General features: G+C 40.8%; 1 protein-coding gene and 1 pseudogene across 1 annotated transcript in view; one reads left to right on the top strand and one right to left on the bottom strand.

Annotated features, from left to right (window-relative positions):
- The window catches only part of FRMD6 (FERM domain containing 6), a 248,170-nt gene that overhangs the window by 117,307 nt on the left and 118,798 nt on the right, over window positions 1–12,065 (bottom strand). The gene's annotated exons all lie outside the window — the stretch shown is intronic.
- On the top strand, window positions 8,292–8,353 carry LOC119619116 (U6 spliceosomal RNA; annotated as a pseudogene).

The raw sequence follows: 12,065 nt of genomic DNA, 5'->3' as shown, positions 1-12,065 counted from the left end.
TTCTTCACCTACAAATTGAACATATTAGCACCTCTTACCCCAATACTGCTCCATCTCTTGCATTTTCTATCTGGGTCACAGGCATCTTTGAATTCCTCCTCTCCTTATTCCCTCACCACACCCACACATACAAACAATCATTAAGACCCATCAGTCTCTTGAATATACCTGTTTGTGTTTCTTTGTCACCACTGCCTAGATTATTGTCATAACCTCCTAACTTGCCTCTCTTTCTCCACATTATCTTTCTTACAGCTGTTACAGTTCATTTTAAAATCATGAATCTGATTATATTACTCTCCGGTTCAAAGATTAAATTAGAAACTCCTCATTTTGGCCAAAAAGTCCTCCATAAACTGTCTCAATTCTGGTTTCGACTCCACTCTCCTTCCCATATACATTCCGGCCACACCATGGTTTTCTTTCATGCCTCCAAGTCATTGCACCTGTGTGTCCCTTTGCCTGAATTCCTTTTCCTCTCCTTTGCTTTCAAACCCCACATTATCACTAGCTCAACTACAGCTACTTTTGGACTCTCACAGCACTCTATCCCCATTATGGCACATATCTATCATGTTATATTGAATTTATTTGACTGTGACTTTTTGTCCTTGCTGCCTAGTGCTGAGAACTGGTAGGAGTTTATTTAATATCCAGAGAAATTCCAAGTAGTCTTGTTTGTGCAGATCTTTCAAAAGCACAGTTCTCCAACTTTATAAGTTAGAGACTAAAGGCTCCTTAGAGGTCTTCTAGTCTGCCCTCTCATTCCATGATGAGCAAATTGAGACCTACAGAGGTTGAGTCATCACTTAGTGAGTGCCTGCTATCTCATTTCATTCTTCATAATGACCTTTGAAGTAGGCATTTCTACTAATACCCATTTTACAGAAGTGAAAAATGAGGCCTCAGTGAATGTAAGCAATTTAGGCCCAAGGTCATGTAGCTGGTTACCTGGCAAGATAAAATTAGAATTCGGGTCTTCTTATAGTTGGCCTAGGCATCTTTCCCTTGTCTCACATTACTATTTACAATTTGCAGCATTCCCTGAGTTATTCAACAGAAGCAACGATGATGTATTGTATACAAATAGATGAAGTGTTTCCATGGAAAGAACCATATTATGATAATGAGCCTGGTTTTATCCTTTGCTCTGTGAATTACTAGTTACTCTAGTCTCATCTGGAGTTGACTAAATGGAGAGATTTAAATTACCTGTATTTATTGTTAATATAAAATAAGGATGGATGTAAACATAAAATTAGATATATGAAAGGATTAAGTGCACTACATTATTTCAACTTGCAGATGTTTAGGCATTTCTTCTGAAAATATTTTGTTATGAAAATAATTGGTGTTCATTATGGAATAATAGAAAACTATAAAAATAAATAGAAGAAAAAGATCAACTCAAGATTACTATTAATATGTGATATAATTCTTCCCAGTTTTCTCTATGCAGTTTTTGTTTGACATATTTGTGATCATAAGACATTTTTCTGCCACTGTTTTTCTTTTCATTTTACATCATGACATAAGCATTCCCCCATTATCACTATATAATCTTCATTAGCATAACGTTTCATGGCTACATAACAGTCCATCAGCTACTCACGGCATAATGCTTGGAGTTGTTTGATAAAGTGACATATAAAGGCACGAAATCCAGCAAGTTGGTAGTATGACAGTATTAACAGCTCAAAAGGACCTTAGAGATCTCTAGTCCTGTGCTTATCCAAGTGTGGGCCCCAGACTAACAGCATGTGTATCACCTGGAAGCTTGTTAGAAATGCAGACTCTTGTGCACTACCCTAGTCCTACTGAATTCAAATCTGTGTCTTAGTAAGATCCTTGGGTGATTTGTGGACACAGTAAAGTCTAAGAGGAAATGAGAAAAAACAGTGATTCTCAATCTTGACTGTACTTTAGGAAGATCTTCAAAATTTTAATGTCCAGGTTACACCCCAGACTAAATAAATCAGAATCTCTAGAGGTGGGATCCATGCATCACTCTTTTTTAAAGCAGCCCTGGTTATTTCAATGTGTTCAAGAGTCATAGAAGAAGAAACAGAATCCCTACCTCAAACTGATTAGATGATGTTTATACAGCCACTCCCCTTAGTGCCAGAATCCTTTCTACTAGGAAGAACTCTGAATTTCTATGGGAAGTTCTGGTAAGATAAGACCCTACAATACTTCTAAGGAAATTTAAGTTAAGAAATTTCTTTATATTTCCCATTTGTGTTTTCCTTTCTGCTCCTCATCTCCATTTTTCCTCTCTCCAAAGAGATTCCTGGCTTGACACTCTCTGGAGATCCTGCTTGGAGACCACAAAGCCTGGTTTTCCTGTATCGCAGAGCCAAGAAGCAATAGAAAGATTACTCGATTTCTTCTCAATAATTGTATTTGTTCTGGCACATTCTCCTGCTTGCAAGACCCACATCCAATTTCTCTTATGCCTGTATTTAAGCAAGTCAGGGGATTTGGAAACTTTGCTTCTGTCTACACAATGGCACAATCATAGGTTGAAAGAAAAGTCAAAGTCATAGCCATCAGTTGTTTTTCTAATTTTCTTTTCCATCAGTTGACCACTGAAAAAACAAACACCCGAGTCAACTTGGAATGCTTTGTTCTCCAAGTCCTGCAGAATGTTTAACAATTTCTAATCCTGGGACCTGGGGAAGATATACTTTTTTAAAACTGAGAGTTATAGTATTATTTCCCTTTTCTACACAAAATAGGACCATACCACATAATCTGAATATTTTGACTTATGTAGAGAATTTTATGATGGAACCCTAAGAATCTGGCATTAGACTTGATCAATTAAAAGTGATTTTTAAAATTCTTTGACCTTTAAACTCAGTTGTAGAAATGTTAGGAGTCCTGGTTCTAATCTCCTCCCATTTTTAACCCCTTCAGTGTTTCCTTTGGTTTCTAATAATCGTTTTTATTTAAAATATATTTTAAACATTTTATTCTAAGTAGAATAAAAAAAATTAAACAGATGTTTAGCTAATAATGACCAACCAAATACAAGCATTTATCTCTTTTTCTGTTTGACAGTCACCAAAGATTGCAGTTTTTTTTAAAAAAAGGGATAAAAAAGTAGGATGGGAGTTATCGGCTTATGAGAGATTTGAGAATTTTCTAGAAGATAGGAGTGGTTGGAGGAATGATGGCCTGGAGAAAGGTGGCTGTGCTGTTTATTTACTGACCTCCCTCCCCTATGGGTCTATAGGTCGAGGGCTGCCCTCGGACTGAGCCTGTGCCTAGGTCAAGAGAGGTAGGATTGCCAGTTGAAGGACGAGTCAGCGCTTGTATAGAACTGTCTACCACAACTGCAGATGAAACTAGAGGCGGACTGCAGGCACGTGATGCTCGCACCAGAGATGACTCTATAGCCACATACCTCTATCTGAACATGACATTTCGGCTTAAAAACTTTCAGTGCTTTCTCTGCTGACTGAACAGGGTAGAGGAATAGGCTTCAGACTCTTCAGGCCCTGAAACTTTGTATGTATGTGCATATTTTGGATGAGAAGATCCATAATGTTCATCACATTTTCAAAAGGGTACATGTTAAGTGTTTAAGAACCACAAACACAAAACCCTAATCCTTAACATGACAGGTGAGGCCCTACACAATCCAGACTAACCAACCTCTCTTGAGCCGCATCTCCTGCCAGTCGGCTGTCCCCCACCTCCCCCTACTCAGTGAACGTTAAATTCCAGCCACAGAACTTCTCATCCCATCTCAAACATGCTGTAAGCTCTTTAATCTCTCTCTGATTGAACACATGCCTTTCTCTCTGCCAGGAATGTTGCTCCTCCTTCGCCACTTCCTCTGCCCGTTCTCTGCCTGGTGAATTTGCTTTTATCCTTTAAGACTCAGCAATAACATCACCTCTGTGGCCCCCTCCCTCCTTCCCGATGGTTCTCCTCAACCATTTCCTGAGCAATCCATACACCAATGTCTGTGGAATTCACCCTTTGGTATAGACATCGTTTGCTCATGTACTGCTCTCTTCCACTTGTCTGTGAATTCTTGAAAGCACAGACCATGCCCCTCACCACTCCAAACCATAACTTGGAACATAACAGACAATAATAATGTTGATGCAACCAGTGAGGAATGAATTACTCCATTTATTAGTTTGGCCAATTGTCTCTTGGATCTTACAGAGAACCTGACCCTGGGAGACTGGGATATTCATAACTAGGTTTCCTGTTCAGGTTGTTAGAATCTGTGCTGGTTTAAATGTACAGTTCGGATTCCTATACATCTTTTAAGAACCACTATGAAAAAAGAATAATCAGAGAACAAGAAAGGATACTTGCAATTAAAAATGTAATTCATGACATAAAAAATTTAATAGGAGGTTTGGAAGATAAAGTTGGAAAAAATCTCCCAGAAAGTAGAGAAGCCGCCCTCCAAAGCTGGTGTGCATGCCTTCCTTGTAACATGTAGGACATTCCTTCTCACCAGTGCATTTATTTGTCACCCTGCAATGTAGTAGCCATTTTATGGATCCCTAATTCCCAATACATAGGCTGGGCTTCCTTGGAGCAGGGACTGTCTCTTCCTCCCCATCACCTATCCCGTGTACTAACGTACATGTGTATTGAAAGAATGAATGACAAATGTGTATGAAGGAGTGAAGGCAAACTTCAGTTGGGCTGGGGGTTGAGAGGAAGCTTTGCTGAGGTTGGAGGAAAGGTGAATGAGGGTAAATCCCTGGAGAACACAAGGAAAAGGTGAATGAGGGTAAATCCCTGGGGAACATTAGGGAAGATCCAGGCTAGGGGGAGTAGACAGGTTCACAGCTACTGCAAGCATAGCTGAACAGGGAAAGGGTGACTGGGCAGATGCGAGGGGTTGAACCACCAAGAAAAATCCTGAGAGAAGGAAGGGGAGGTGGAAGGTCACTCAGGACTTCATCTTTCCTTGGGAATGACTTCATGCCAGGCACTGTGTTAAGGACTTTCCATGTATTATCTTAAGTGCCACAAAACCCCATAAAGTTGTAATTACTACTACAGCCATTTTCTAGGTGATAAGGATAGGTGTACAAACAATAAGTATCTGACCTCAGATTCTAGAGCTGGTGGTCATGGAACCAGGATTTAAGGGAAAAGTCTGATTATGTCTGTGTTGTTTTTATCACCAGGCTACTCTCTCCGGCAAAGGAGCCCAAGCCGAGCCTCTCATATTTTGTTCCACTTTGCCTAGGTCGGCAGTCCTGGGTGCCCAGAGCACTCTCTGCAGATCACAGCTCATAGGCTCCTAGCTGGGGATTGCACAGCTCTCTCTCCCAGATCACCACCGTCTCCTTTTCCCAGAAAAAGCTGTGTGGGAGAGAGTAAATAGCTGGGTTTGGGGAATAATGGCTTTCTTCTGTTTTGTGTTACTGGATCTGAGGCACAGAAAACTGCCCAGAGCCTCAAATAATTACAGTAAGACGACTCTGCTTCCTTCACGTGGCCACAGCAGACAGGCAGGAGCCCAGACACACTGCAAAGCGAGTGCTGTGACTATGAGATGGGAAAAGGCAGGAACCCAGAATCAGGGATTCCTGACGGAACCGCAACCGCAAGCACAGCGTGGCACTCGGCAGAAACCGGGAAAGGGGCCCCACCCGGAAGGCCAGTGACTTGTTTCACTTTAAAGTCACTTAATAAAAAGCCCATTTAGACATATAATTAAGCAGGGGAAATGGCAAGTTTTAAGATGATTCATGTAGTGCAGTACCATCTGTGTTAGGACAAAAAGCCCAACAAAGCGTGCAGACTGGAAGACCATCCACTTCCTGCTGCCAGCCATCATCCCTGAGGAGCAAGTGATATGGGGGAGGGAGGGAGACCTTGGCTTTACCTGTATTTCGGAAATACTAGTCACATGGCAATCATGTATTATTGGATGATGAAAAATGGTCAAATAAATTTGAGAAAGAAAACAATATGAAACTTGAACCTGGTCATTTCTTTGTCAGTCAACATTAGAATTAGCACCTCAGTGACAGGGCCAATTCTTTCTTTGGTCTTCATGACCATACCCATTTGCCCCTTCAGTTTTAAACTGGATACACAATAATACACTTTCCACCCTAAGGTACCAAATAGTGATAGTTTCATAGTGTGAGTCAGAAGAGACGGAAGAAGTTGTCTGATCCTGCACATGCATGGATGAAGAAAGAGTAGTCACCCCCTGCTTCCATTCTCCCACTGTCCCCGACGGCAGCATGATGACCAGTGATAAGGGTGAACTTGGCTGGCTTAAGGAATACGTAGAAACCTGGTAAAGCACCGTTTTGGATGTGTCTGTGAGGGTGTTTCCAGAGGAGATTAGCATGTGGGCCTGAGTGGAGTAGTGGGGGAAGACCCACCCTCAGTGTGGGCAGGCGCCATTCAATCTACTGGGGGGCCCGGACAGAACAAACACAGAAAAGAATGTGTAGACCTGTCTGCTGGAGCTGGGATACACCCTTCCTCTCCTGTTCTTGGACAACAATTCCAGGCTTGCCAGCCTTTGGTCTGGAGAACTTACCCCAGCCCCATCCTCACCTCAGATTCTCAGTCTTTTGGCCTCAGACTGAGCATTACACCTTTGGCTTCCCTGGTTCTGAGGCCTTAGGACTTGGGCTGAGCCACGCTAGGTCAGCATTCCTGAGCACCCCAGAGTCTCCAGCTCGCATATGGCGTGTCATGGACTTCCTAGCCTCCATAATTGCATGAGCCAATTCCCCTAATAAATTCCCTCTCATATCTCTCCCTATATTTATCCTATTGACTCTGTCTCTCTGGAGGACCCCAACTAATACATGCGGCCTCCCTGCTTTTCAGCATTCATTTCAGACACTCAATCCTAGAGCTATTGGGATAGAAATAATTAATGGACTGAGCCCAGGAGAGCCAGGGTCACCTAGGTATTATCCCAGGGTCAGAGCATCATTAGGACAGAGGTGATGGGAGAGGGCTGGGGACTAGAGATTGTTCCTTGGAAAGGGCCTGCAGAGTGCCCAGTAGATGTGTACATATATGCATGTGTATGTGAGGATGTGCATGTGTCTCACATATATGTGTGTGTATGTGCATATTTGTATGTGTGACTGTGTATATACATTTATATATGTGCTTATTGTACGTATGGCTGTGCCTGTGCATTTCTGAATGTTTGTCCATGTGTGTTACTGGCTGTGTATGAGTTGCTGAGTGTGACTATATTTGTGTGGAATGGATCATTCTTTCCCCACGCCAGAAGACCAAGGAGATGCTACCAAGTGCTTAAAGACTTGATGTCACATTCTTGACTACCCCCACCCCCCTAGAACTTCCTGGCATCTCACTGTGATGCACAGGCATGGCAAAGGATAATCCTTACCTTACCCTGGAGAGAACACACTTTCTCTAGCCTCTGGAAACTAACCCATCGTACTTCTGGCTGCATTATCAATTTTCAATTAAGATACCAATTTCTCTGACCCTCTAAAGACAACAGCATGGAGCCTGGGTAATAAAGTGGAGTGGGTTCAGTGTATCCAGTCTCAGCAGTAGGAAGGACACAAGTTCTGCGACTCAGGGGTACAACTCTGCCTGGTCTGACTACTTGAATTCCCTTTACAGATGAATAAAGTGGTATTTTGTGACTGTAGTTGCCTTCTCTTTCAACAGGTCTCAAAATGTATAGCCCACATCCTGTTACCAACCTTTGCACATACCATTTCCAATGATAGAAAGAGTCATATTCCGGTCCAATAGAAAGTTAATCCTGTATAGTCTTGATCTGCTGGGTGCCATTTCTGCAGATGGGGGCATGACACCTCCCTGAAGTGCCTTTTAAGGTATATATTCTCTCTCAACATTTTCATGAGGGACATTCAAGTAGAACGTACATCTTTTGGGGTAAGACATAAGCAACATAATTATAGAGACTCCAAATACTTCAGGTATAGAGACATTGAGAAAGAATGATTTCTTTTCCTTACTTGATGTAACAAAAGCCTGCCTATTCAAACCCATCCTAAAATTGGAATAATGTAATGCAAATATATGTAAAGAAACCTGCAGAGCAGTAAATAGCATAAAAAAATAATGACTATGTAACAAATTAGATGGGTGGTCAGGCAGAGGTTGAGATACACGGAACTTCATGAAGTAATGGTGTGGTTTTGGTTGGTTTCTGTTTTGTTTTACCCCTCATGTATCTTGAGATCACAGCTCATATAGGCGATTACACTTCAAGGATATGATCTCAGGACTGGAATATATTCACTTGCCAATATTAAGAGTAAGCAGTGCTCTCTTTGGTAGCACATATACTAAAATTGAAATGATACAGAGATTAGCATGGCCCCTGAGGAGGTTGGGAGTACAGGGATGTGGAGAGGGCCTGGAAGAGTATAAAGGTGGAAAATGAACTCTTGGAGTAGTTAGTATCCCCAGGACAAGAAGATAGACAAGGAGGATGAAAAGAATATGGCACACTTCATAGTTTCCAGTTGACGTTGTCCTACCCAAGGGATGCTCCTTGGCGTCTGGTGGAAGAAATACAATGGGCCATAGAACTTACTCTTCATCTCTTCCCATTCTCTTAAGGTCTTAGCGTTTATTCCCCCATCTTATCATTAGATTTTTTTAGTGATTCTTTTTATTTCTGGCCCAATTATATCCAATGATTTCCATAAAACATGATGATTTTAATAGTATTTTAGTAAGAATTTTCCTTCTTGCTATGAATTCCTTCAAGTAATAATCTTGAAAGCACACTAATAATAATAATGATAATAATCTGGAAAAGTACACTTTCCAGTTCAAGTAAGTAGCATTCCAAGTGATTGCTCAATGCCTTACTCCAAAGCAATTCCTTCCAACCCACCACAAGGCCAGAGCTCACTCTGGAATGTACTGTATCTTACACATCTTGGAATCCCTGGTGCTTTTCACACAATGGGTGTTCAAAACTGTGGAACTATACTGTGAACTGTTGGAAAAAGCTTCCTCCCAGACCTGCACCGTCACACACATGCAGACATTCTGCCCCCGCCCAGCAATCTAGCGATCTCTCACTACTGCGAGTAGTAATGAAAGCTTCCTGACCAAATGACAAAGCCAGTGGCTCTTCTGAACTGCTCCATTTTCCATTATGCTCAGGATAGTTGGCATCTGTCTTCTCACTTCTCTGATACTCACTCACTCCCTCACCTTCCCCTGCTCCTCACTCCACGTATTTCACCTTAGGGACTTTTTTTTTTTTTTTTTAATCACAAGAGAAATTACCATGGAAGGCAGGACATCTTATGGCAAATATTGTACATAAAATAGTGCTTCTGTGCCTGTCACCATGTGACTTAGTTGTTTTCTAAGTATGATTTTATTTAATGCTTGAAGAAGCCCTAAGAGGATGTTATTTTCCTTATTTGAGAACTTGGAAAACTGAGGCTCAGAGATAGTAAGCACTTCAGTCCAGATTACATAACTAGTGACTGGCAGTCTTGGTTTCTCAACCCAGTGAGTAGTTCAATGCCAAGGCCCTTGCTCCACTGTCTCCCAGGAGAACATTTTTACCTTAGGGAAGGATGAAAAAATATCTGACATATTATAATTTTGTTCTATTTTTTTCTAACCATCTCTAGTATCAAGGGAAAAAGTTTTTCATTATGTGTTTTTCCTTTTTATAAAAGTAATATTTGTTCACTGAAAACCATTTAAGAAATACAGAGAAGCAAAAAGAAGAAAAAAAAGTCACTTGTAATCCACTACTCAGATACCACATATCTGAAAGTTGGTAAAGCTCTTTGATGATATTTTTGATTGAAACATTTTTTAGGGGTTCATGTTATATAAAGAGTTAAAACTGGAAACATGGTTTTTATGCCACTTGTCTTAGTCCATTCAGGCAGTTATAACACAGTATCATAAACGATGTGGCTTATAAACCATAGAAATTTATTTCTTATAGTTCTGGGCACTGGGAAGTCCAAGATCAAGGTGCTGGCATATTCAGTGTCTGGTGAGGGCTGGAGTTCTGGTTCATAGATGGTAGCTTCTTGCTGTGTCCACATGTGGCGGAAGAGCTAGCTGGCTCTCTGGAGTCTCTTTTATAAGGGCACTAATCTCATTCATGCGGGCTCAGCCTTCACGACTTAATCACTTCCTAAAAACCCCATCTCCTAATACCTTGAGAGTTAGGATTTCAACACATGAATTTTGAGGTGACGCAAATATTTAGACCATAGCACCAACAAATGATTCCACAGCAATCAATTGTATAACTATACCATAATTTCACCAGTACCACATGGTTAGCATGAAGTTTTGTTTCTTTGTAAGAATATTAATGATATTGGGATAAACATCTCTGTAATTATCTCTGTACATTCTAATATTTTATGAAAGGGAAAAAATATTTTATAAGTGTTAAAAAACTATTAGGCCAGATGTATGAAAGTGAAAAAGAAACAAAAACTTTGCTCTACATCAGTAGTTGACAGGCTTTTCTTGTAAAGGGGCAGGTAGTAAATATCTTAGGCTTTGTGGGCCATATGGTCTCTGTCGAAACTACTCTGCTCTGCCATCATAGCACAAAAGCAGTCATAGACAATCCATAAATGAATCCGCATGGCCGTGTTTCAACAAAATTTATTTATAGACTCTGAAATGTGATTCTCATATAATTTTTATGTGTCATAAAACGGTCTTCTTTTGATTTTTTTCTAATCATTTAGAAATGTGAAAACTACCTTTAGTCTGTGTGCCATACAAAAGCAAGTGACTGGCCCTTTCTTGCTCCAAATCATCCATTCATCCTTAGAGACCTAAGTCTATGACTGTTTCTAGCCACAAAGTTACAGAATTGTGAGAGTTCTCTTTCCAACCCTTCCTTCTCCTGGATTTACACACACACACATACAGGGACATATACTCCTGATTACCCCAAATCCTGCCCTAGTAAGCTGGCCACCCTCTCCCAGAGTTCCATAAGTTCAAATATTACTTCCATTTTGTTTAATTCTATTTCTTGGAGCATCTGATTATCTGAATGAATTAATTCACATTAAAGAGTGATTAGTAGGGATCAACTCTCCCTTTGATAATTTCCATTTAAAAGAACATGAACCAGTGAGGCTAATGGAATGCTGGGGAAAACATTTTTGAGTGACTGGTTACCTAGCTCTTCATTTAGGAAGTTGATTTTGGTATTATAAGACTTGCCAAGAAGGCTAAGATGACTTATCTACTGATGCTTACAATCAGGGAGGCAGAACAATTGTGGTACAAGAAAAAATAAAAATTCAAACCAGAGGCTATTAACTGCCAAGAAAATGATAAAGAAATTAAATAACTAAATTATGATAAGGACAAAAATAATTGCCCAATATTACCAAGCCTAGGCAGTCAGGGACATTTGTCTCCGTGTTGGTAGACATAGGACCTTGCCTTCTTACTCTTATGGATAATGGCTTCATAATATGCTCAGGGTCTTAAGCCTTTGATCCAGTCGAGGTCACTACTTCATGGTTTTACTTGTGCATAAATGGTAAAAAGAAAAATAAAATTTAAACAACTTGAGTTTAGAGGGAGTTCTTGAGCCATTTACTAAATTTCTAGAGATTTGTAAAGCTCCAAACAAAACGCATTCATGAGTCCTTTAGCACATGACTGAACCTGGAAGTTTCACCACTAACTCCAAGGTAACCCTTGGACAGGCAAAGAGAAATAGGGCAATGGAGGGTTGATGTGAAAGCATTTCCTGCAAAGGTATCCTCTCACCAGGTAGACAAAGAAAGGTAAGTTACCCAGACTGAAGTTGCAAGAGTCTTTTTTCCTGAAAATCACATCCTAAACCCCGGGACAGTAAAACTCTTCACTGAGGTCTCATAGAAAGGTGGTCTTGAGAAACTAAAACAAGCTTTGACCTAGGAGCTGCCAGCCAGCAGGTTTTCTCTTGTGGCAGTGTTTGCTTGCCATCCATCCAACCCTGACCAGAGGCTTCAAAAGCTGGAGCTCAACTCTATCCAAAGCACACGGGATGCTGGGGGACAGGTCTGCCCACGAAATGCCAGGAAATC

Source organism: Chlorocebus sabaeus, chromosome 24 (genome assembly GCF_047675955.1).
Source record: "Chlorocebus sabaeus isolate Y175 chromosome 24, mChlSab1.0.hap1, whole genome shotgun sequence".
NCBI lineage: Eukaryota > Metazoa > Chordata > Mammalia > Primates > Cercopithecidae > Chlorocebus > Chlorocebus sabaeus.
The sequence above is the reverse complement of the archived record's forward strand: the minus strand, read 5'-3'. Positions and strand labels throughout refer to the sequence as shown.